This window comes from Lynx canadensis, chromosome D2 (assembly GCF_007474595.2).
Source record: "Lynx canadensis isolate LIC74 chromosome D2, mLynCan4.pri.v2, whole genome shotgun sequence".
Taxonomy (NCBI): domain Eukaryota; kingdom Metazoa; phylum Chordata; class Mammalia; order Carnivora; family Felidae; genus Lynx; species Lynx canadensis.
In genome coordinates this window covers 47,485,090-47,511,879 of record NC_044313.2, presented here as the reverse complement: position 1 = coordinate 47,511,879, position 26,790 = coordinate 47,485,090, and positions in this window count along the sequence as shown.

Below are 26,790 nucleotides of genomic sequence, written 5' to 3'. Positions count from 1 at the left end.
AGATGTGCGGATCCCTGCCAGGCCCAGGCCTGCTGCCGGTGTGGGTCCATGCCCTGGCGGACTCATGCCTCCTGTCTGACCTCTGTGTGGACAGAAGTTCTGTCTCACTGAGCAGCAGCTGTCTTTATTGGACTAAGATGGTGTGTTAGTCCGCTAGGGCTGCTGTAACCAAATACCACAGCCCCAGGGGCCTGAATCAGCAGAAATTTACTTTCTCACAGTTCAGGAGGCTTTAGTTCAAGATCAAGATGCCGGCAGGTTTGGCTTCTCCTGCAGCCTCTCTCCCGGGCTTGCAGATGGCCGCCTTCTTGCTGTGAGATCTCACGGTCTTTCCTCCACCTGCAGCCCTGGCGTCTCTTTCTGTGGCCAGCTTTCCTCTTTTATTTGACTTTTTCTTGTTTTCTTTTTGTTTATTATGGAAATAATTAAATGTAACAATATTCACCCATTTTCAAAGTACACTTTGATGAATTTTGCTAAGTATATACAATCATGTTACCACCCTCCTACCCAATACATATATTTTTAACATTTATTTATCTTTGAGAGAGAGAGAGACAGAGACAGAGACAGACACAGCATGAGCGGGGGAGGGGCAGAGAGAAAGGGAGACACAGAATCCGAAGCAGGCTCCAGGCTGTCAGCACAGAGCCCAACACGGGGCTTGAACTCACCTACTGTGAGATCATGACCTGAGCTGAAGTAGGACCCTTCACTGACTGAGCCCCTCGGACGCCCCCATCCTACCTAATATTAAGACCAGCCCCTTTACCCTAACAAGACTCCCTGTGCCCCTTTGCTCCCACTGATCCCATTTCTCTACCCCAGGGCCAGGCATACATTGATCTGCTTTCTATCACTATAGTGTTGCCTTTTCTAGAATTGAAAGTTTATTTATTTATTATTTTTGAGACAGAGAGGAAGCATATGTGCGTGGGAGGGACAGAGAAAGAGAGACAGAGACAAGGAGAGAAAGAATTCCAAGCAGGTTCCTCGCTGTCAGCTCAGAGCCCAATGGCAGGGCTTGAACCCATGAACCTTGAGATCATGACGTGAGCTGAAATCAAGAGTCAGACGCTTAACCAACTGAGCCACTCAGGCACCCTACCTTTTCTAGAATTTCCTATAAATAGAATCCTTCGGCACATAGCCTTTTCTGTGTGATTTCTTTTATGTGGTATAACATTTCTGAGATTCATTCGTGTTGTCTTCGTGTTGTCGTAAGTATTAATATTTTGTTCCTTTTTCTTGCTCCATAGGTATTCCATAGTGTTGTTTCCATTTTTTGTCCATTATGAATCATGCTATCCATGTTTCGTGAGGGCATATGCTTTTATATCTCTAGGGTAAATACCTGGGAATGGAATCGCTTGACAGTCTGGTAAATGAGCATTTAACATTACAAGGGATGGTCATCTTGTTCTGGAAGATGGCTGTAACATTTTGCACTCCCAGCAGTGATGTAGGAGAGGGTTGCAGCTTCGCCAACGCCTCCCCAGCCTCACAACACTTGGTATTGACAATCTTTTTTAACTGTGTCATTCTGATGCGCGTAGGGTAGTACTTCATTGTGGTTTTAATTAGCATTGCCCCAAGGACTGGTGATGGTGAATGCGTGCTTCTTAGCCACTTGTATATCTACTTTTGGGTAATGTCTATTCTTAAGTTTTTTTTTTTTTTTTTAATATTTATTTTTATTTTTGAAGGAAGGAGAGACAGAGTGTGAACAGGGGAGGAACACAGACAGAGGGAGACACAGAATCTGAAGCAGGCTCCAGGCCCTGAGCTGTCAGCAGAGAGCCCAACATGGGGCTCGAATTCACGAATGTGAGATCATGACCTGAGCTGAAGTTGGACGCTTAACCAACTGAGCCACCCAGGCGCCCCTCGGTAATGTCTATTCTAATCTTTTGTCCATTTTTTTATTAGGTTTTCTTGGTCTTTTTTTTTTTTATTATTGAATTGGAAGAGTTCTTTATATATTCTGAATGCAAACTCTTTGTTTTGAAAAATTTTGTTTTCAGACTGCGGCTTACCATTGTGTTTTAAGATTTTCTCATAGGACACCAGTCAGATTGGATTAGGTCCCATAGTAATGGCCTCATTTTAACTTAATTACTTCGGTGAAGGCCCTCTCTCCAAATACAGTCATATTCTGAGATACTGGGAGTTAGGGCTTGATGTGTGAATTTTGGGAGGGGAGACACAATTCAGCCAGTAACAGATGGGAAAGAATGGGCTCATTAGGGAGCAAGGAGCAAGAGAGAAAAGAAAGAAAAAATAACACTTATTAAGTGAAATAGAGCAGAGCATGCCATCCCAGGTATAACCTCATGGTTCTGATAAAACTCTGAGAGTCACTGTTATGTAGTAATTTATTGTTGTGCTGGGGCTTTGCTTTGAGTTCTGTGCCCTGCAAGTCCCATACGTGATTAAGTTGATGAAACTATCTCAAAAGGGCTTTGTTCTTCTATGCACATTTTACAGAGGAAATAGTAATTTTTGAGACCCTGTAATATTGCGTAATAATATCCAGTAATATTTGAGAACCTGAGCCTGTCTACAGACATATATTTCCCAGCTCTTAGGGGCCAGCCATGACATGTCCAGCAAACACATGGCTTCACTGGGGTGGGTGTGCAATCATCACTAAGTCTCCTTGCCCATCTCCCTGAGCTCCTGAAACAGGTGCGTTATCTTGTTCACACAGCCCTGCATCTTAATGGATAAGGAAACGGAGGTTCAAAGAGTTGGGGACTTAGGGTCCCTAACTGAGGGGAAAGGGTGAGGATAGTCTTAGAGCCCCGAAGGCAGCAGAAAGAAGAAAATCAGTGCAAATAAATAAATGAACAATCCTGGCGATTGAAACCATGGAAGATCCAGATGCCCACTGCACGAGTTTTTTGGTGACGGGATGAAGGTCTGTCTCTGGCCAGGGTCGGGGTAGAAGAGATAGCCAAGGACCAGGGGGAAGTGGCCCCAGCAAGCAAGGTTCTCCGGTGCTGCTGCTGGAGAGAAGAATTTCAGTTTCTCCAGCAGGTGGCACTATCCAGCCGATTATCCCAGAAGCGCGGGCTCTGGCTGGAAAAGTGTCTGCTTGAGGTTTTCCCAAACTGTAGGAGTGGCCACTGTGCCATGAGGGTGCCGGGCTGGTGCCTTCTCTCCTGGAGAGTGAGAAAGAGGGATCTGTCCTCACCTGAAAATCAGACCTCTACACATGGGTTTGCCGGAGGGAAGGAACACTTCTGTGTGATCCCAGGGCTCGCTGGCAGGGGTGGCCAGTGGGCCAGGCTCCAGGGCCAATGAGAATGCTCTTTTTTCCCCCCAGCCTGAGCCTGGAGCTTTTTCTAGAACAGGGGTGAAAAACTTCCCGGTAACCAATAAAGGAAATTCTCCCTGAACACCTCGGCCCTTCGCACAGCAGCTGGCCAACTGCATTTTCTCTGAAGCTGTCCTTGAGATGTGAGAAGTCTTGGGATAAACCAACCAATTATAAGCATTTTCCTGAATATGCCCATTTTGGATTGAATTCATATCTCTAAAGAGCCGGGGACGACTCAGGTCTTTCCCGTGCTGTCACCCCTCCCCTTGTGCCACAGAACATCAGCTGCTGCCAATGACAGTTGCAGGTACAGCTGCTGGGTCGAATCCAGACACATCTAAAACTTGCTGTGTGACCTGGGTAGATTACTAAACCTCTCTGTGCCTCAGAGCCCTCTTCTGTAAGATGGAGGTGGTAACAGTTCATATTTCATGAGCTTACTCTGAAGATTAATAAGTGTGAGGGACTCAGGGACACCATATCTAAGCAGCTGTTACCACCATCAGTTGTGCACAGGACAATTTTCTCAACTAGGTCATGTACCGCTAACTCTTGGCATGCAGTAGGTTCCCAATAATGCTGAATTGGATTTAAATAGGGGAAAAAGAGCTTCCGGCAGGGAGTGGGGGAGTGGGAGAGCCCATATTGGTGGCTGGAGTGTCCACCCGTTTCCAAGAGGGACCTGCTATTTAGGCCAGCAAGACTCAAGATTCAGTAACTCTGAAGACTAGATGGGAGGGGGTGGGAAGGGGGAAGGGCTGAGTCCAGCAGCATATAGTGGGGGTGCCAGCGCCAACCTGGGGCACCCATCTGGGTCCACGACTGAGAAATAGGAATAGAGCCATGCTCCAGGAGCTCTGCCACCCAGGAGCATGGCCAAGCAGCCTGGCCTGGGAAAACCGAGAGTCAGGTCACACACACAGCCCGGACAAGGAAAGAGGTTCAAAGCTGGTCTGTTGGGAAGGCTACTGAAGGCTCTAGACTCATCTGTCACCCGCGACGCCTGACTTGGGAAGAGCAGCGGGCCGATGTAGGGCTGATAGGATAAGCCACAGCAACCTCTCTGGGCCCCACCAGCCAGGTCCGCAGGCACCTTCTGGAGGCCCCATGCAAGGCCAGGGGTTACCCCTTCATTGTTGGATCCTGGGTGGGGGCGGGGAGAAGCGCTTTGCAGGAAAGGGGCTGGGCGCCGACTTTTTGTCAGTTTGGAAGTGTTCCAGAAATCTAACAAACCAGCTGGTCTGTGCTTGCGTGACCTGGCTGGACCCCAGCCTTGGCGCTCCTGTTGTCCGTCTCTGCAGGCATCTGATTCTCATTGTCCCACTGAGGGTGCTGAGGAGAGTGCAGCTGGGTAAGTGTGGGAGACAGGCACTGCCTGACCTCTAAATTATGATCTTATTTCCACGGTCTCTGGAGTATGTCTCAGATAGGACCCAGAGATTAAACCTGGTGGTGAAGAGCCAGGGGTCCTGCTCTCTGTCACCCTGAGTATGTTATGATTCCACCAATTTCAAGCTGGGTGACTTTGGGCAAGTTAGTTGCCCTCTCTGTGTCTCAACTTCCTTCTTTCTTTTTCTTTTTTTTTAGATTTTATTTTTATTTTATTTATTTATTTATTTATTTATTTATTTATTTATTTATTTATTTAATATATGAAATATATTGTCAAATTGGTTTCCATACAACACCCAGTGCTCATCCCAAAAGATGCCCTCTTCAATACCCATCACTCAACTTCCTTCTTTCTAAAAAGAGAACCGGAATAGCGCCTCCCTCAAGAGATCCTGTGAGGATTAACTGAACAATGCATGCAATGCACTTGGAACAGTTATAATTATTTATAATACTTCAAATTATTCCATAAGCATTAATGATTATTGCTAAGTATACATTAAATTTGCATCCTATCCCAAACTCCATAGTTTCTGGCCGTAAGGACACATACATATTTGGGAAGGAACTGTGAACTATATGTCAGTCCTCTGCCCCTGGGTATGAGCTGGTAAACCCGGGACTAGAAAGGGAGGGGATTGACCCAGGCCATGAGAATAAGTGGCTAACACAGAGGAGGATCCAGCCTACCTGACTCATGCCAGTCTTCTATGGGTATATGCTTTGATAAAGTGATCTAGTTTCTTTTCTCCTCTTCTTCCATCCATGCTGATGCTTGGGCTCCGATCTCCAAGGGTGAGAGAGAACTGAAAGCAGAAATGGCCAGAAGTCTTCTTGGTTTTATTTCCCAAGGTCTTAGCCTCTAAAGGGAGCGGAAGCGAGAAGCAGACAGGGAGGGCATCTGGCATGAAACATTCAGGGAGAAGAAGCATCTACTCTGAGACTAGAGGGATCAGAGGAGGGAAGCAGAAGGGCTGGTTAGAACTCCACTGTGGGCCAGCAACAGGGCTGCCATTGGGGCCCCACTGCTGTGCTTTTCCATGAATTGTATTTCTGCAGGCGCAGCTACTTTGTGCCGTGTGGCTACTTTGTTGCTACTTTGTTCTGCAGAGATCCAGGCCACTGCAAGGGTCTTTCCATCCCAACGCTCTCAGCACGGAATGCCCGCAGCAGCTGCCTGGAACAAAACACCTTCTTCCCGCTGCCCTGCTGCTGGCGTGTGAAGGGTTTTATAGACTGCCCTGCTTTGGGTGGAAGTAGAACAGCTCTGAACTTGCTACCCATTACCTGGAAGTCATTTCCCATAAAGTTATGCCCTTTGGTGCACCATCAACCATGTACTGCCGCAGCAGTCGAGAGTTTGTTATTTAACCATCTTGTGCGTGCTCTCTCTCTCTCTCTCTCTCTCACACACACACACACACACACACACACACACACACATACACACACACGACTGGGTTTTGACTATGCCTTTGTGAGCTCCCTGGCTCATATCCGGGTGTGCTGGAGACTGTGTGGCTGTTCTCATCACTGCAATTGTTATTCGACTGCAGGCTGCGTGAGGGGCTGGGGTCCCAGCTCTGACCTGAACTGGGCTTAAAGCTTTCCTCCCCCCATGCCCATATGTTACTCTTTGTGCCCCAGTAATCAGCATGTGTATTTTAGCCAGATTCTTTCCGGAATCCCCAACAGGGAAGGAAAGGGGATGAGCAGGAAGCCAGGTCCCTGGTGGAATGGAGTGGGGGTAGGGGCACACCAGGTGCCTGAGGAGCTTGAGTGGGGAGAGTGCAGGGCCACCCAAATCAAAACTCTTCACTTGCCAGGGCTGCTGAAGGGTCTCCCAGCACCTCAGAAGGAAGCAGGGAAAGTCCAGGTTGTAAAACTTTCTTCCTAAAAGTGTTGTAAGTCACTTTCCTTTTTGCCCCTCTTTGTTTTCCAGAGTCTATAATAGCAATCGGGTCCTTGCTCTGTCTCCCTTTACGTGGCATCCTGGGGCCAGGCTGGGCTGGGGGGCGGGGCTGTTGGTTGATGGGCCACAGAGGCAGTGACGATTGCCTGGCTCCGGCCCCCCGGGGTGGCTCCATCCTCCGAATGGAGGCCTCAGACAGAAGCCTCATGACAGGACATGGTGCTGGTGTTACCCGGTTGGCCCTGTCCTGGGCCACACAATGAGGTGGAGAAGGCAGTGGGGAGGAAGGAAAGATATTGACTTTCAAGCCCCTGTTGGTTGCTGTAGCAACGTTCAGAAATGACTGGAGATCAATGGCAGCAGCCTGAATTTTATTTGCTTTTATTTCCTCTTCAGGAACAGCAGCAGGCCTAAAAATAAGAATGGCAGCAAACCGGTGGTGGGGCGGGTCCCCGCGACTGTGGTGGCTTCTTTCTGTGTCTGGAGGGTCTACAGCAGGGGAGAGAGAAACGGGGGTTCTTTCGAGTGGCAGTGGAGGGAGGTGGGGGTCATGGGAAGAGCCATGGAGAGGGACATCCCTGCTGGGCCATTTAGCCTGTTTGGTTAGCCATACAATTTGGCAGCCAGGGAGGGGGGTGCGGGGGGTTCGGAGGAAGGAAAAATCAATAGCACTGTCCACACGTTTGTGCCTCTCTCAGCTTCTGACCACTTTAACTTTCATAAAGAGGCATCAAGGAGTATAAATAGAGCCTGGGGGTGGGGTTGGATTTCTGCCCTTGCAGAGTTCTTGTGGGGACCAAAGGGGTCTGGTCCATTCAGGATGCTTGGAAAAAAGTGACGCAGGCCAATGTCGATGCATCCATGCAAAGAGTGAAGGTTCCAGTTTGGATGAAGTTATCTCTGACACCTTGTAAACCTATGTGCAGAAATTCCCTAGTTCGATCCTGAGCTCCTGCGTTAAAAACCCGCCTCAGCATCGCTTTGCAGATTACTAAGTACGCCATATCCATTTTCCCTTATGGTTCTTGTAACACTCGATGAGCTCTGTGGAGTGTATTGTTGATTAGTTGGGTTGACTGATCAGTTTGTCATTCGTTTGTCCACTCACTCACACAGAATACACATGCATGAGGTGACTGCTTTCTGCCACTCACTCTTCAGATGAACGAAGCAAAGTGTATGCCCTCAAGGAGGTTACGGTCTAGTTGAGAGTTGAGGACGGCAGGTTCTAAGTGAGCAAACAGGTGTCTGATCTGTGAGATGCTGTATATCCTCTGGAGAAATGAAGAAGGGCGTGGGGTATAGGACACGGAGCTGGGTGCTGATGGCAAATTTTCCTTTTATACCAGTGCTTGGGGGATTAATGCCTCTCGGACAGTGGCATGTAAGCAGAATCCTGAAGGAGGTAACGGGGTGGGCTATCAGATATTTGGAGGAGAGCATTCCAGGCAGCAGATTCAAGTTCAAATGCTCCGAGGCATGGCCATGCTGTTGTATGAGGCACAGCAGGGAGGCCAGCCTTGCTGGAATGTAACAGAGACGTGGGGAGTCCGGTCGGAGAGGAGAAGGGACCAGGTGACGAACAGCCTGAGAGGCCCTTCTGGAAACTTGTGGGGCATCAGTCACGTTCACACAGCAGAATTATGTGATTGACTTATGTTTAACAGGATCATCTATTGGGGTGCCTGGGTGGCTCAGTTGGTTCAGCCAGCAACTCTTGATTCTGGCTCAGGTCATGATCTTGTGGTTCGAGAGTTCTAGCCCCATGTAGGGCTCTGTGATGATGGCATGAAGCCTGCTTGAGATTCTCTCTCTCTGCTCCTTCTCTGTTTGCTCTCTCTCCCTAAAATAAATAAATAAACCTTTTTTTCTTTTTTTAAAGGCTCATCTATTGTTTTACCACAGTTAAAAAAAAAATCACCTGCTGGGAAAAGGCTACTGTTGGCAGTGGGAGTAGGGAGTGTGGAGGCCAAGGGTGGCTGCTAGGGTCAAGTGACCCAGGTTGTCACCGCAGGAGTGGAGAGATGCGGGGGGATTCTGGCTGTATTCCCAAGTCATCGCTGGCAGGATTTACTGAGGGATTAGATACGGTTTGTGATGAATTTTATATATAATGGTAGAAGGATAATGTTATATAATTAGTCTAACCATTAGCATATGAGAACTATATAATATGAACATATCATTTATTCAGATGTTACCAATCCTTTCATTTTATCCCACTTTGCATTTTACAAACTGTTTTTGCAAATGTGCCTACTGTGTCCTTCAAACCCCATGAAGAAGATTACAGTTTGCATTTTCAAGGGGAGGAAATGGAAGCTCAGAAAGAAGAAATGGTTTTCCCAAGGTAACATACCTATTTTTATTTTTTACTTTCAGAGGTCCTTCTCGTATGGTAGAGTCAGGGTTCTGACATAAAACCGTGAAACCACATTTGCCCATAACTTATCTCACAGCGTCCCCAGCAGATCATGAGTTTTCTGAACTCACTGCCCCTGCCTCACCTCATTTGTGCACAGGGCTCGTGTCCCAGCTGCCCACCCGAGCTGGGTTCTTGGGTGCCCTGGACACCTGTACAGGCACATGGAAGGTGAGACCAGAGCGAGGGAGGGGCGGCACCCGGCAGAGGACAGGCACGGCCCGTGCAGTATCCACACCACAGAGCGACTCATTGCCCCAGCAGTGGGGGCAAGGCTGAGAGCCAGAATTCAAGGCCTCTTTGAAAGTGGGGGTGAGCAATGAATGATCTAGACAACAGATAATAGAAAGCCCAAGTGCTTAGTCTGGGAAGACAGTTTCTAACTGTCCACCTGGAGTCCTTTTTGAAAGACTCTGGTGCCAACCCCAGGGACACGCCTCTCCCAGTGTGGCTTCCGATGGCCTTTTGCTCACGGTGCGCCCTTCCTGAAGGTGGGTGAAATACATCCAGGGCACGCAAGCAAATGTAGCACCTTGTCGTCAGTGTTCTTCCCAGGGCCTCCTACTGGCCAAGCGTTAGCATTGCAGGCTCCTTCGCAAGCTTCTCCCGGAAGTTGCTGCTAGCCTGGAAGGATCTTCCCTTTGGAGAATTCCCAGGCTGGAGAGGCGAGTTTTGGCCTGGGCCTCACAGGGAAACTCTGGCAGCCAGTGTAGGACCTTTGTCGCTGAGTGGAACCCCCCTCCACCCCCCCCCCCCCAAAGAATGAGGGAGATAGGGTTTTTTATACGTGAACTCGTCAGTCATCTGTTGATGAGGTGGAAGGACAAGGTAGACTCTGGGGACGCCTGGGTGGCTCAGCCCATTGAGCGTCCGGCTTCGTCTCCGGGTGTGATCTACTGGTTGGCGAGTTAGAGCCCCACGTGGGGCTCGCTGCTGTCGGTGCAGACTGCTTCAGATCCTCTGTCCCCTCTCCCTGTCCCTCCCCTACTCTCTCTCTCTCTCTCAAAAATAAATAAACATTAAAAAAAAAAAGTAGACTCTGTTGAGAGAAAGCCCATAGACGAGGAAATACAGCCCTTGAGGCTGGGAATCAGGCCTGCTGCCTGACCTCGTCAGAATCAGGGAGCTGGAGTGTGAAGCTGCATGGTGTGTGTCGACAGGAAGGGCAAGGGGAGGCCTGACCATCTCAGAGGAACAGGAACTCAAGACCAGGAACCATGTCTCTTGAAACTTTCTAGAACCTGGATCTTTGTAATTTCTCTGGGCAGGTCCAAGTGGGTCCTTAATCTTTTCTTACATACCTCAGTCTTCTGATAGGATTTTTTCTGTCTCGGTTGGGGTGAGGAACCAAAGTTTGGCACAAGCAATGAACGCTATATTCCAATGCTTCCACCACATTCCACAGTAAATGGCCAAGAATTGTTTAAGCCAGTCCACAAGGTGAATGCTCCTGGACTACAATGGCATAAGGGTCTTGAACTAGGAAGTAAATCAACTATGTCCCTAGGCACATCGTTAGTTTAGCTGACTTTTGAAGATTATTATAATTATTAATAGCAAGGCTTTCCTTTTTTTTTTTTAATGAAATTTATTGTCAAATTGGTTTCTATAAAACACCCAGTGCTCATCTCAACAGGTGCCCTCCTCAATACACATCACCCACCCACCTTTCCCTCCCACCCCCATAAACCCTCAGTTTGTTCTCAGTTTTTAGGAGTCTCTTATGTTTTGGCTCCCTCCCTCTCTAACCTTTTTTTTCCCTTCCCCTCCCCCACAGTCTTCTGTTAAGTTTCTCAGGATCCACATAGGAATGAAAACATATGGACTCTGTCCTTCTCTGTATGACTTATTTCACTTAGCATCACACTCTCCAGTTCCGTCCACGTTGCTACAAAGGGCCATATTTCATTCTTTCTCATTGCCACGTAGTACTCCGTTGTGTATATAAACCACAATGTCTTTATCCATTCATCGTTGATGGACATTTAGGCTCTTTCCATAATTTGGCTATTGTTGAGAGTGCAATAGCAAGGCTTTCCTCCTGAAGGAAGCAGAGTACTGACCTGCTGTCCAGGATAAGTTCCTTCTCTGGTTTTCCAAGACCACACTGCAAAGTAGTGCTGATGGAGGGCACTTAAACTTGTCTTCGCATTGAGGATATAAAAGGGTTGCAAAGGAGAAATGATATTTTGGAAAGGTGTTGGGACGCCTGTCCCTCACTTTAAGCACTGTAAAAGGTGCTCCTGTGGGACTGCTATGTGAGCTTATTAAGGGACCTGCTGAGAAATCTAAGGGGTGTGAGGTAGGATCGCTGCAGATGAACTGCTGAAGGTGGTGCAGAGGTGACCAACACTCATCTGTGTTTCCGGAATTTATCAGGGCCGGGCTGAGTGTTTTCCACAGAGCAGCGAAGGCTCTGCAAGTGAGGGAGCTGGTCTGGGTCATCTTCATTCCCGGCCACAGGGCCTCCTGCAAGGCCGGTGGGACCTCAGCAAGAAAAACCCTAGAGCTGGACCACCACATTCTTGAGGTGCTGTAGGAGGAGTCAGCCACTCACCAAAACAGAGATGTGTCAGTTCACATCGAGGGAGCAGCAGGAGAGAGCTACCTACAGAAGGATTCTCCAGAGAACCCACCGCAGCTGCCCATCTAGGAAAAGTTCTGCCGTAAACACTGGCCAGGGCAGCGTACAAAAGAGCTTGTGACGCTTTTATTCGGTAAAACTTCCTGTTCCCATGGTGCCTGGGTGGCTCAGTTGGTGAAGCATCTGACACTGGATTTTGGCTCAGGTTTGTGGGATTGAGCCCCACGTCGGGGCTCTGCACTAACAGCGTGGAGCCTGCTTGGGGTTCTCTCTCTGCCCCTCTCCCTGCTCCAGCGTGTGCACATGCTTTTTAAAAAAAAAAAAAAAAAAAAAAAAAAAACTTCCTGTTCCCGTCACTTCTCCATGGGCCAGGGCTGGAGGAGGCAGACCTGCGGTCAGATGGCGGTGGTGAGAAAGGGATAGTTGAAGCAACATCCGCCATGAGCCGGGCAGGTGATAATTGTTGAAGGAGAGTAATGGATTTCTTTTATTCTTCTTATTTGTGTATGCTTGGAAGTTTCCATATTCAAAATACTAAGAAAGGAAGAGAAACAGAAGGTAGCAAGTGGGAAAAGAGGTGAGCAAGAAGAGAGAATCTTTGTGACCGCAGGAAACTAGCAGAGGAGGAGGATTAAGTGTTATTTTCAAATTAAGATTGAAGTGTTAATTATTAGATGGAGCCAGACCTTCTAATTGCACAATCAGGACTGAGCTTTGTGGCTTCAAATGGCTACAGGACTTTATAGTAACCAGAAATGACCAGGAAAGTCCTGGGAATTATCCCTAGGAGTAGATAAAAAATTAATCCCACTGAGCAAATTTAAAGGGCATTAGACAATTTTTGCTAAGAGAAAGCAATCGCCATTTTATGTAGGTTTTGATCTGGATTCAGACAGAGTGTGGGTTCAAAACTCTGATCGCTGTGCAACTTGGGTCTTAGTTTTGTCATCTGTACGGTGTCTGTGATGCCTGTAGAAGGTCATGGTGCCAGAGATGACACATATGGAGTGTTTTACATAACAAGTTGCAGATGCTATTGTCAATTGAACTATGTTACCATGTTAATGTAATGATTACGTAGGGATGCAATCAGTTGTCAACAAATATTGATTGAGGACATGCTACAAGTCAAGTCCTAGAATGAATTCAGAGGATATGGAGGACGGTGTCAGGATCCAGAGGAAGAAGAAGAGGGAGACGGAGACATTGAATAAGTTTGTGATTATATCTCATGAGTTGTGCCTCTTCAACAGGCAGGTCACTTGCAGGGGACCAGGAGCAAACCTGAACATATTCAGAGCCTGGGGTCATGTCTTTGGAGCAACTTCCTACGCCGCAGCACAGGCTATGTGTGTTTGTGGGGGTAGGTGTCCTCAGCTCCTGGGAGGGTGAGGAAAGCTGAGTTCCCTGGGCTGTGAACATCCTGTCTGGACCTAAGAAGAGAAGACCCCGCATTTATCTGCGCTGCGCGGCCACAGCTCTGCTCTGCCCAGCTGTGTGGGCTACAGGGATCATTTCAGTTCTCAGTTCCATCCGTAAAGTGGGAGAAGGGAAAGGGAAGAAAACAGAAGGATCTCAGAGGTGGTCTTCACAGTACATCATAGAGCATCAAAACTGAACTTAAACCTCTGAGGTCTATCTCCCGGAAAGGTCTGAGAAACACACTAGAAAGCAATCCCTATTCAGCCATAACCTCTGTTAAGAAATGCTCGTTATGGACTCCGAGGAAATTCACCTCAGGGCTAGGTAGCTAGGTAGCATGTCACATGGGTTCCTGGTGTGGCAAAGGGGTTTGCCTCAAGAGAGAGGAAGGTTTCTCAGGGGCAACTGGGAAACCTTGATATCGTTCTTTCCTGGGGGTTCCTGACATGCAAGATTGTGTCAGAATCCCAGGTCCTTGCATGATTTGTCCCTAGAGGTCAGGTACTCCTGGCCACTGACCTTTTCATTAGGCATGGACTTCTGTGTCCCGCACTCTGCTTTGCACCTATGTTCCCCTTGGTGCATGGGGTCCACTTGGGGGCTGCCCACTCTGGTCCCACAGCCAGTTCTTTCTGGGGTCTTTCCAGTTGCCGGCCATGCCTCCTGGATGCTCCCTGTCTTGGGACCCACACAGATCATGCACTTTTTTCTCGCTGTCTGCCCTCTGCAGACTCTGTTTTCGGTCTGGATATGGTCACAAGAGGTTCGGGGAAAACTCTTACACCAATCTCTGTTCTTCCTTCTTTAGCAATTAAGCTTTTGGAAATAGATGCCTAGAAAGCTCACAGGCTATTTTTACTTTCTATGTTGCTACAGCTCTCTCTGCAGCAAAGAAGATCTGCTCTTCTTTTTTTTTTTTTTTCAACGTTTATTTATTTTTGGGACAGAGAGAGACAGAGCATGAATGGGGGAGGGGCAGAGAGAGAGGGAGACACAGAATCGGAAACAGGCTCCAGGCTCTGAGCCATACAGCCCAGAGCCCGACGCGGGGCTCGAACTCACGGACCGCGAGATCGTGACCTGGCTGAAGTCGGACGCTTAACCGACTGCGCCACCCAGGCGCCCCAGAAGATCTGCTCTTCTAATAGAAATTATGGTAGGTCCCAGTAGGCAGCCTTCTCAGAAGTGGAGGCCCTTTCTCCTAGTTGGAATGGCCACAAATTAAACCATTCTAGGCTGATTTGCAGCCTCTCCCCACCCTGACACACCTCTAGCAGAGAAAGGGGGATGACCATCATATTGTACTGACCTGAGGAATGATGATACTTCTGATTCTGCTTAAGTCTCTTCCCTTTGAATTTCATTAATAACGTGATTAGCAATGAAATAGCTCCATTAGACATTTTTATGTGTTTTTTTTTTATTACAAAAGTAATAGAAACACATTGTAGAGAATTTAAAAAGTGAGAAGGGAGCAGGATGAGGAAGGAAGGTAGGTCCAGGGAGGAATGAAGACAACCAGATACAGATTATTCAAGAACACGTCTTGTGTGCTGAACTCCTAGGTGTTTTACGTGCCCACTTACTTAATCGCCACCACATCCCTGTGTGCTGTTATTATCAGCATTTTGCAATGGGGAGAACACTGGAGCACAGAGACGTTAAGTAGCTTTTTCAGAATCACACAGCTCCAGGCAGTCTGACTCACCATCAAACAATACTGTCTTCTGGATGTTATATTCCCACCTCAGTTGGATTTAATTCTATTCTTTGCATCATTTAAAGAATAATGATTTGTACTTTTGGGGTGCCTGGATGGCTCAGTCCGTTAAGCGTCCAACTCTTGATTTTGGCTCAGGTCATGATCTCACGGTTGTGTGATCGAGCCCCGTGCCAGGCTCTGCACCGGGCGTGGAGCCTACTTTAGATTCTCTCTCTCTGTCTTCCTCTCCCTCTGCCCCTCCTCTGCTCACTTTCATATGCATGATTCCTCTTTTTCTCTCTCAAAAACGAAACAAAAACAAAAAGAAAATGACTTGTAGTTTTGATTTTGATTTCCTTTTTAATCTAGCCCAAGAGATTTTTGTAACTTTCAGAACTCCGTTGGTTACGATGACATTTGAATTGTTTTCTCATGCAGTTGAATCATGATCAGACTATATAGTTTTGTAGATTTTTGAATTTCACCAAGCTTTTCCTTTGGCTAAAGATGAAATCAGTATTGTAAAATTTCTTTGGATGTAAGACAGGAGTCAATCAATCAATCAATCAATGTAGCTGTTCTCAATCAAATCTTCATTCTTTGTTGGCTTTTTGCCAACTTAATCTGTAACACTTTACAGACATGATTATATTTTAAATTTAAATTGTATCTGACTCATATCTTTAAGTATTTATAGGAGATTTTGATTTTGATGCTGTGTTATTTGCTATAAAGTATATATGACTATTATAATGCCATCATGGACTATATCTTTTACCCTTACACCATCTACCGTGTGAGATGCTTTGGACTTGAAATTGAGGTTATTTGATATTGAGATTATTGCTATTGCTTTTTGTTTGCTTGCTCGTATATTTTCACTTGTGAGTATTCTTTCTGTCTCCCTCATTTTCCACATTTGCCGCTCTGCTCTAGGGGTTTCTTGTGAATAACACAGGGTATGGTGTTGTTTCTAACACAACCTAATAGTCTGTGCATCGATCTGGAAATTCCGGATGATAGGTGATAGCTTAAATTTTATTCCTGTCATTTTATTTAAAGTTTGCCATTTATTTTATTTCACTCTCTCCTTTTTCTCTCTGTCTTTATGTCTGGTGAGTCAACAGAACACATTTTTTATTCTTCTGTTCCCTCGTTTTAATTGGGAAGGTCTGATATGCCCCTACCTTCTCTACAGCTTTCTCTTCATATTCTGAGGGAACTAGTAACCCTCCTTTCCCTCAGATGCTTTCATTTCCTACTCCTCTCTGTCACTTCCTGCTGCGAGTCTCCAACAACCAGGGTTATTGTAGCAACTTCGATAACTTAAAATTTTAATTTTATATAAAATTTCCCCAAACTGCATGTCTGCTTGTTTCAAGACCCCTCTTGGGAAGGGGGGGGTGCCCTGTAAGAGGGCCACACCCAGCCTGGCTGTACCCTGAGTCTGAGCAGTAGGGCACAACAGGGGCCAGGTCTTAAACTGCCATCTTTGAATTAAAGGCATTAAAATTAATTTTCCTGGTCTATGACAGCAGAAGGAAACTGAAGGAAGTGCTGAGTTTCAGATGAATGTTTGTTTCTTTATTACATGCCATTGCTCCCTTCCCCCAAAGATCCTTCTGGAGTTAAGGAACAGCGTAGAAAATATTACCAGGTGGTGGTTAGCTTTTAAACTTGCATTTTTAAAGGAAGCCTGAGTAACTCAGTCGGTTGAGTGTTTGACTCTTGATTTCGGCTCGGGTCATGATCTCAAGGTTTGTGGGTTCGGGTCCAGTGTCGGGCTCTGTGCTGACAGTGCGGAGCCTGCTTGGGATTCTTTCTCTCCTTCTCTCTCTGCCCCGCTCCCACTTGCTGTCTCTCTCTCTTTCTCAAAATAAATAAACACACAAAACGTTCTAAGAATTACATCTTTTAAACAGTAGACACTTTATCAACCAGCTGCTTGCTGTGCAGGATTTAAAAAAATGAGCACTTTTCACTTTTTTTCTTGTCTCCATTTCCCTCATGTCTCTACTTTTGTTTGTTATAGTATTACTTTTCCTTCTTTTATTTTTTTTTTAATTTTTTTTTCTTTTTTCAACGTTTTTATTTATTTTTGGGACAGAGAGAGGCAGAGCATGAACGGGGGAGGGGCAGAGAGAGAGGGAGACACAGAATCAGAAACAGGCTCCAGGCTCCGAGCCATCAGCCCAGAGCCTGACGCGGGGCTCGAACTCACGGACCGCGAGATCGTGACCTGGCTGAAGTCGGACGCTTAACCGACTGCGCCACCCAGGCGCCCCACTTTTCCTTCTTTTAGGACATTTGCATTCGTGTCTTTAAATTTCATAATACTTGAGTTTTAGTTGTATATTTAAATAGATTCCATAATCTCCACTTATCTTTTACCACAGTTTTTCATATCTGATTTTTAATTTTAATCATTTCTTGGGAGTCAAATCCATTATCAAGTAATTTTTACAAGAAAGGCTCAGAGTCATATATACTCAACACTTAACCATAATTCAAGGCAGTCATCATTGTTTAAATGCTACTTAATAATCATAAATAGAATAATAGAATAATGATAATAATACCTTTTATTCTATTGAGAATATTTTACTTATTCATCTACTATTTAATTGTTTTCCTTTTTAAAATTGATATTTCTTTGTTCCTAACAGAATGAAATTATTACCTCTTTGTTTTTTCTAAAGATATATTAACAGAAGTATTTCTTTTCTCATCTGCCTTTGTATTTTGGTTTCTTTCACTATGCAGAAACTTTAATTATATGTAATTAAATCTGATGATCTATTCTTTGTGATTTCTTCTATTACTTCTAATTTACATACTTGATACTCAAGCTTATAGTCTATTTCTTCTATAATTGGAATTTAATATCTTAGCAGGTAGCTCTGTAATTCATTTAAAAGTTTATTTAGTATATGGTTTAAGGAAAAACTCAAAGTAAACTTTTTTTTCTCCAAATTCATAACCAACACAAATTTGGTAAGTTCTTCCCTTCCTATATTTGCTGAATATTAAACTCTAATAACCCCCCTCCACACACACACTTTCTCGCTCTTGACTTCTTTTTGTCTTTTTTTCAGCTGCCTATTTTCATATTTTGATCTCTTCCTTTTGTGATATAGGACTTAACCCCCTGCTCTGCCATTTGCATTGATTGTTTCGTTGAGATAATTCTCTAAATCAACCTTTTCCAAACTGTGTTTCCTGTGTTTCAATGAAGTCTCTGCAAACACAGTGCAAAAATCCGGTCACATCACTTATTTCTCCGACTTAAATTTAATAGCAGATCAAATGGCTGCTTTCCATATTTAACCAAGAACACTGGAAGTAATTCTGTCTAAAAGGTCTCTGTGTGGGGCACTCTGTCTTATCTTCACAGCAAGGTTGGGAGACCAATTAACTGCTCAGTTATGTAAACGGATTTGCTCCCCTCCTCTGTGAACAAACTTTTCTCGTCCCAGAGATCTTAAGAAGCCTCTGCAGGATGGGGTCCAAAAGGGTTTCTTACACCATTACATTGGGACAATGAGTGTAAACTCTCCACGCACGTGTCACACCAGGAGAGTCACCCTGGATGGTATCTATAGGACAAACACACTGTTCTTACCTCTATTATAGTGTTTAATCATTTGTTCTGTGAATTTCTCTTTTAATAAGTGTGAGTCTATCTTCCCTGACATAATGAATTGCTGGAGGGCAGGAAATCTATACCTTTAATTCTGTGTCTCCAGTGCAGAGCACAGAATCTACTTTGTGGTTGAGGCTTAATTACTACTCCTTAGTGAATGATCAACTTTCCTAAATCCCATCTTCTCCCCCAGACCAACCTAGACCAACCAACCAACTGACCAACCATCACACCATCCAATAGAAACAATGATGCAGTTTTCAAGGCAGTTCCCCAAATTTACTTAAATCAGTTGTGTTTGTATGCAGTCAGCCTGTTTCAGTTATTGGATCTAGATTCTGTGGCAAATCCAGACAGAGATGAATCAGACATGATTCCCTTCCTCAAGGAACTCAGAATTTCTGAGGATTGATGACACATTGGCTTAAATATAATTCAGAGAGAAACTGATGGATGTCACACAAGCTGTGTACCAGGAAAGGGAAGAAAGGAAGTGAAGAATAATTTTTCCCCCTATTAGCCTTTGGGGATAAGAAACACCATAATTTTGGTCTTATTAAAGGCTGCCCCATGATTAATATTTCCATCTAAGAAGCAATTAAGGAATTATTATCCAGGGAGATTGTGACAAAGGAATTAAGTCACGCCAGCTCTGTTCAGACAGAATAAGGCTCTGCTCTGAGTATTGAAAATTAAGTCTGTTTAGAGTAAAGGCTTACATTTTGTCCTTAGCTTTTGCTCAGGTGCTATATAAGAACCACTGAGTGGATAAGTAATAAATTATCTAGACCTACCTAGCAAATACAGTCTACAGTGCTAAATGGAACGCATTATAATCATGGTGTGAAAATCAGAATAATAATAATTTAACATGTGGACTCCAAGGGGCAACAATCTGTTTTAGTCTGTTAAAGTACATTCATTTTGAGATATAAAACTATACTTTTCAGTGTTATAGAAAGTGCTTAATTATTTCCAACTATTATTGAAAGAGTGGAGAAATCCTCTTGCCTCTGTGCTGGAATCATACAGTGTTCACAAGGGCATCTAATTATAAACATTTTGTCAGGATTTTTTCCAAACCCATTTTTTTTTGAGGCGCTAAATGGAAAAGCTTACTACAAATGCCTGTAAAACAACTTTTAAAAAAATACACAAGACATCAACTCAAAAGTAGGTGCTTCCATATCTATGGATTCACAGAAGAGCAGAATAGTAAGGTCTCCTTTTACTTAGGAGAATGCAGTAGCCCAGAGAGGCTAATTCTCTTGCCAAGTAGGAATAGGGCTCAGAGTAAAACCTATGCTTTCTTACCTTCTTCCTAGTGTTGGTATTTAGGGTTTTTTTTTTTTTTAAATGGAAGGAGTGGGATTTTTATATCCTCATTTGAGAGGTGGAGACGTGGAGGTTTTTTGTCATGAAACAATGTAGCTGAGCCATGTAGTTGCAAGTGGTAGGTCTCTGATCAGAATCAGAGTCTGCTTGCTGCTGTCCCCTCCGTGGTGCCTGGCATAAAGCTGGGCCCCTCTAGGGACACTCTCCTCTGCTGTAGGATCAGAATCTCCTACCTAGTATGTCTGCACACCTCTAAAGAGGTTGCCTCTCCTCTTGGAACCACTGAGGGGTTATCAGGAAGAGTTCTGGATGTTTCTGTGGATCTAGTCAGGGTAGGATCAATTTCCATTTGATAAATGTTTACTGAGCACTTACTATATGCTAGGCACTGCTTTAGGAGCCAGAAGCAATGAATAAAACAAGAACTTTCTCTCAAAGAGCTGACAGTTTAGAATAGAGACAGGCCAGAAGGAGGAAAGAGGAAAGGGTGATGGTAAGACCCTGGCCTGGGGAGGCGTCCTCAGGAATGGCAGCAATCTTATTCCACATTTTCGATGGAAACTTTCTTTGTACTGAATTCCTGAATCCCACAGATCTCAGTGTAGTGACATTCTACTCATTCCTCAGCTCACCAGCTTCAGAATATGTGCTTGTCTACACTAGCCTTTCCAGAAGTTTTCCACATGATTAATGTTACCTTTAAAAATCTCCTCTTTGGATAGGCTCGCAGTAGATGCCACACAGCTGTAGCTGTCAGCGGGTCATGCTGCGTGATAAATTAGCCAAATGGAGCTCTGGAAACGCTGTCACTTTCCTCCATTAATGCAAGAGCCGTGGATGAGTCCCTGCATTGTCACTGTTCCAAATGACACCTGGGGTCAACAACAGAACTCTGTGTGCAGAGGAGTCTCCTGATGTGAGTCCCAGACACTTGAGGGATGGCAGGTACCAGTGGCGCTCTTCACAGAAGACTGATTCTCCAACAGTGGGACCCTAAATCTCTTCTCAGTTACAGCCTTCTTTTTCCTATTCATGCTGCATGTTTCCATTTTTCTAGGTGGTGCATTTGCTTATGGTGTGGGGAAGTCTGGAATCATCCTGAGGTGAGATGTGGTGTCCAGAGATCATCCAGAGGTCTCCATCTCTGTGTTGACATGGGGAGGTTGTGGTTTTGTGTCAGGACACCCTGTCTTGGGGACCTGCCTGGGCACTCTCTCTTTCTGTCTTTTTAACATGAATGCTCTGGGTTTGTATCCCATGCTGCATACAGCCGTTTTCCAAAGAGGGGACAGGGCTAGTGACTAGGTTCCTGCTTACTGAACTATAATTATGGCCACTGTTCCTTGAGGTAACATGAAGACCCCTTCGGCAGAATTTGGTGGTTCAAGTATTCTTTGGTCAATGTCCCTTGGTTTGGTCCTGCGGGTGGCCTATTATAGTGTTTGTGATGGTTTAATCTCTGGAGGGTCATCTTATTATTGTACCTCCTGGTTCTAGGGTTCTTCATACCCTGAGAGGAAGAGCAGCTTCCATTCCCTTTCCATTTGTGTGTGCAATTGATAAAGAGAAGCCATAGGAGGAATCCGAAGCCAGCCTTCAATTCCTGCTCACTCAGGCAGTGGGAAAATCATCACACAGGTATGGCCTACTGAGCAGTGTCCCTTCAGGTCCAGTGGGACTTCATTTAAATCAGGCCCTTCCCATTTATACCCTCTAGGAGACCTCAGAATTGCTACTTTTCTCCTTGGCATGGCCCTGAATGCATTCTCTCTCTGTCTACCAACTAATTCTGGCCATTGCTCCCTAGATTCTGGGAGTGCTATCTTCTCTGCCTCACAGGGTGATGGGGAGATTCACTCTGCCCCTTATGGACAAGAACAATGGAGCTGAAAGCAGAATGTTTTGGAGCAGAAACCAGGCTACCTTGACCGTCTGAGCATTATTACTCTATGAAATATCAAAGACTATCTCATCTGCTTCCTGGTTAAAGCAGTCAGGATTATGTTGGTTATTATCCCTTGACTACTCTTGAGTGGGCTGCACATAAATGAGGTAGATGTTTAAAATGTGGGTAATTCAAGGGATATAGGAGTGCTGATGCGTAGGGGCACTTGTACCCCAATGTTTATAGCAGCACTTTCAACAATAGCCAAATTATGGAAAGAGCCTAAATGTCCATCAACTGACGAATGGATAAAGAAGATGTGGTTTATATATACAACGGGGTACTACTTGGCAACGGGAAAGAATGAAATCTGGCCATTTGCAGCAACGTGGATGGAATTGGAGGGTATTATGCTAAGTGAAATAGGTCAGGCAGAGAAAGACAGATACCGTATGTTTTCATTCATATGTGGATCCTGAGAAACTTAACAGAAGACCATGGGGGAGGGGAAGGGGGAAAAAGTTACAGAGAGGGAGGGAGGCAAACCATAAGAGGCTCTTAAATACTGAGAACAAACTGAGGGTTGATGGAGGGTGGGGAAGAGGGGAAAGTGGGTGATGGGCATTGAGGAGGGTGCTTTTTGGGATGAGCACTGGGTGTTGTATGGAAACCAATTTGACCATAAATTACATTCAAAAATAAATAAATAAAATGTGGGTAATTGCTTGTGTTAGGATGCAGCTAAATGGAAAGACCAATAGTTGTCACGCGAGGGGCAGCCTCAGTTGGAATGGGCCTCATTCATGTGGATCTGGATGGCCCCATTGGAGACTGAAAACAGAGTCCATGCTTCCTTCCCACTGACTCACAGGTAGACAGGCTTCCCTCGGGGGTTGGCACTGGTGGTCACTTTCCAGGAGAACACATCTGCCTCTCCATTTCCATGGTTACAACTCTGGTCCAAACTACCTCTGTTTCTAGGGCTACTGCGTGGTTTCCCAAACGGATTTATCCGCAGCTACTGGCCTTACTTCTTTTCATCCAGTTTCCACTCTGTAGCAGGCATTCTGTAAAGGAGACCATGCCACTTAAAATCCTTCAGCTAAGTCCTTGCTTCAAACCACCCTCCACTAGTTCAGGAGACCTTCCCTGCCTTGGACCCTTGGAGCTTACAGTTCCCTCCGGCTGGAGAGTTTGCCACATATTTGGATCTGTTTCATTCCTCAGATTTGCTTAAATGTTCCCTCTTCAAATAAACCTGCTTGCCCTTTATAGCATCTCTAACCCTACCCTGCCCTAGGTATTCTCTATAGCATCATCTTTTCTATGGTCATTAGATAGCTGATTATCTGAAATTGTCTTTGCTGTGACTGTGGTTGTTGCTGTTTAGGAGACCATCATATCCACAAAAGAAGGATCTGGTCTTCCTGGGTGAGGACTGTTCCTCATAACTGTTTCCGTTCGTGACTCAACAGCCCCTCAAGATATGCTGTGGAATGAATTTCCCTACAAAGCTCTAGGTTTGTGGCTATTTAAGTGCAGCTTCTAGAATCATTCCAAAGGCCCACATGGTCAAGAGTATGCCAATGGAGATATTGGCTCCTCAGAAATATTATCTATGGGGGCACCTGGATGGTCATTTGGTTAACTGTCTGACTTTTGATTTTGGCTCAGGTCATGATCTCACAGTTCATGGGATCGAGCTCTGTGTCAGGCTCTGCACTGACAACATGGAGCCTGCTTGGGATTTTCTGTCTCTCTTTCTCTGCCCCTCCCCTGCTCATTCTCTCTCTCTCTTTCTCTCAAAACGAACAAACAAACATTTAAAAAAATTGTTATCTCTGTGTATTTGAGGGTTTAGTTATCTCTTGCAGGCCAAGGGCCTCAGTTTTCTCATCTCTAATAAGAACAGTTTGAAATGGACTGGGCAACCTCTTATGACCTTTCCTGCTCTGAATTTTGATGATTTCAGTGTATGATCCTCTGTCTCTCAGAGATCTCATCTTCTCAGACTCTAGAATGAGAATAATTTCACACAGATATCTATGGCGCTCCTGTAGACGCTGTGTGTTTATGAGACGGCTGTATTGACTAATCTTGCTTCTTTTTGGTCTTGGAGGAGAAGTTTCTCTGATTTAGTTATGTCTGATTTAGAGGAGTTTAAATTTTTTTTTTCTTTTTTGAAGAGTAACAGACTTGTGTGTGGAGTGTCTCAGCACTGCATTAAAGACTTGTGAGCTGTTTTCTCTCAGAGTGTGTGGCAGGTTCCATCTGGTCACACAGGGAGTGGGCGCGGCCCTTCCCTCCTCTGCTCTCACAGGCCCGAACCTGTGGGGGCAGGAAGCTAATTATCACCTCCTAGGATGCTTGGAACCTTGTCTCAGTCTTGAAAGGACGGTCCTCATGCTGGCCCTCAGAAGGGAAGAGACCCACACAGGCAATTATTTCCTTAGCTCCGTGCCATCCTGTGAGCACATGTGCCAGACATGCTTGAACTTTGATCAGGAGACTCATATGGAATTCAATGTGAAGAGAAGTATTGGCTGAGGAGGCCCCAAAGCCCCCCTACTTGGTGATTATAATGAATGGGGGTGTCCAGCCTGTGTTGAGTCACTGTGAGAGGCAGGTGGGCTTTGGCAAAGGCCACCGCATGGAGCCATCTCCCTACTGTTGTCAAGATCAGGCTCTCCAGAGAGAAGGGGGTGTCACACATGAAAAACCCCCACTCTGCCATGGTGCTTCTCATCCTACCAGGCAATCAGCTGTAGCCAGGCTGAGAGGAGGTGGTTTGAAAGGCCTCATCTAAGTAGTCTAAGTCCTGGGCGGACATGGGGAGGGGGGTGTCTGACAAGATGCAGGATGCGGAGCACTTGTCAGGACAACTAGAGTCCCTTTCTCACCTCACATGGAGGCTCACACCCTTACTGTGCTCCGTGCCACGTGGTCCACTTTCTCTGTCTCATTTTGTCCTGCTGGCATTGTGCCAAGCAAGATTTTATTTTTAAATAATCTATTTTGTAGAAAGGGCTCTTTAAAAAGGATAGCTTTCTGGCCACAGTCACTCAGTCGGTACCTAGAAATGAGGTGTTCTGGTTTCCTTTGGCGTGTAACAAGCCGTCTCAAAATTTAGTGGTATAAAATGGTAGCCATTTATGACACTCACAGATTCTGTGGGTCAGGACTCTGGGAAGGGCACAGTGGGATATCTCTGCTCCACCAAGGACTCTAGTGACTGTAGGTGTTCTGGTTGTGGGGGTGAGGGGATTTCTGGAAGTCTGGGTTCTGCTGGAACTGTTACCAAGAGCACCTACATGTGGCCTCTGTATGTAGGTTGGGCTTATCCAATATGGTGCCTGGCTTTTGGAGGAAGCGTCCCACGAGGACCATCAGAGACCAAGCATTCCTCAAGATCAAAGCAAGAGCTATAAGGCTTCCCTTGACCTCACAAATCAGCCATCTCCTCCCCACTGGATAGGCCGAAGCAGTCACAAGTCAGTCCCATTTTACGTGGACCCCACCTCTCCGTGGAATGCGTGTCAGAGAATTTATGGCTATGTTTTATGGCGGCCATACAGGATTTGAACCCTGACTCTACAGCCATTGCTCTTCTCATTAGACATGTTGCTTGGGTATAAGAGGCGTGTGTCCTGGGGGAGACTTCAGTAGGGACGTGGAGAATATGTCTTTAACATGGCTGTATCACTAAGGCTGTATCCTTTGAAAGAACATGCAGCCAATAGCAGCATGGCTCAGGAGGCAGAATTCTGGAGTAGGGGCCAGGGCACCCACCTGTGCAGCTGTGGATGATCTGCTACAACTCTTGTCTCAGGCCTTCCTCTGTGAGAAGGGGGTGATCACAGCATCTCCTGGGCCATCTGTAGGGCGCTAGTGCCCTGGAGATGTGAAAGCCTCAAGGATTTCCCAACCTGCTCTTCAGGCAGGAAGAAGTTCTCTGTGTCCACAAGGAGGCCCTGCTCCTCAGTCCTTGAGCCCACTGCTCTCAGACACACTCAGGGGACAGGCGAGCCTTCTGCACCCGGCCTGAATCCTAGAAGCCTAACCGGACCCCCTGAGACTACACAGAAGGTCTTTTCCTTCCTTGACCATCTACGTTATCTTGATGCTATTATACATCATTCATTTTCCAATTCATCACATCCTGGAAAGGATAATAAACGTGGAATCACAATTTCCTTTTGAAGTCTTGGCCCTACTGTGTCACAGGTGAGTAACCAGGGGCCTATCACATAGCTTCTGATGACCTCAGTTTTCTGCGAAACAGCGATCGGTCTATCTGTTTTCAGGAACATTATGGGGATTGAATGAGCCAATATGAGAAAGTGTTTTCTAATCTGATAAGCATAATGCACGTTTGGTGTTTTTATTATGAGCATTTCCTCTAACCCTTAGCAAGCACAGTGCTTCACCCACAGCAAGTGCTTAATAAATATGTGCACTTTAGTCTTGATTTACACCAGACCCCAAATGAAGTTTGTGTCAAAAGGAGATTGGAACTTTCATCTCCTGTCCTACTCAGGGACATATGTCACAGAAGCTCTTCCGAATGGATTAGCCACACTGTACTTTTTCTTTTCCTGCCAGGCTGAAAGAGGGATTGCAGGCTTTTTTAAATGACATAGTCACAGCATTGATTAAGGAAAAATAACTGACTCTGTCAATTTAATTAAAGAGCTAAGGATGTGCACCCCATTCTCAGGCTATCTACGTCAGGGCAAAGTCATTGTGGGAAGGATCCAGGGACTCCTCTTATAGTACATTTTGGAAGCTGAATACATTTTTGCAACAACCCACTTCATCCATCAGAGATTCGATTACATCAATCTAGGAAAAGCATGGAAACGGTTCTCCCCATGTCAGGCTTCTGCAAAAAGAGTGACCAGAACAAACTCACAAGAGACAAATCTTGGTGGTTGGCATATTTCTTGTAATTTTTAGTCTGCTCTGTTTTTATTGTGATAAATGGATCTGTGTTTTAAACATCAGGCATTTATTAGGTTCCCACTGTGTGCTGTGTGCTGTTTTAGAAGCTATGGGGACTATGGTTCAGAAGAAGCTGTCCCTGCATTTCTGCCAGTTTTCTGGTGTGCTGAAAAAGGCTCTCAGAGCCCAATACTGAGAATGTGTGAAGGCCAGACAGTGGGGCTGGAGGT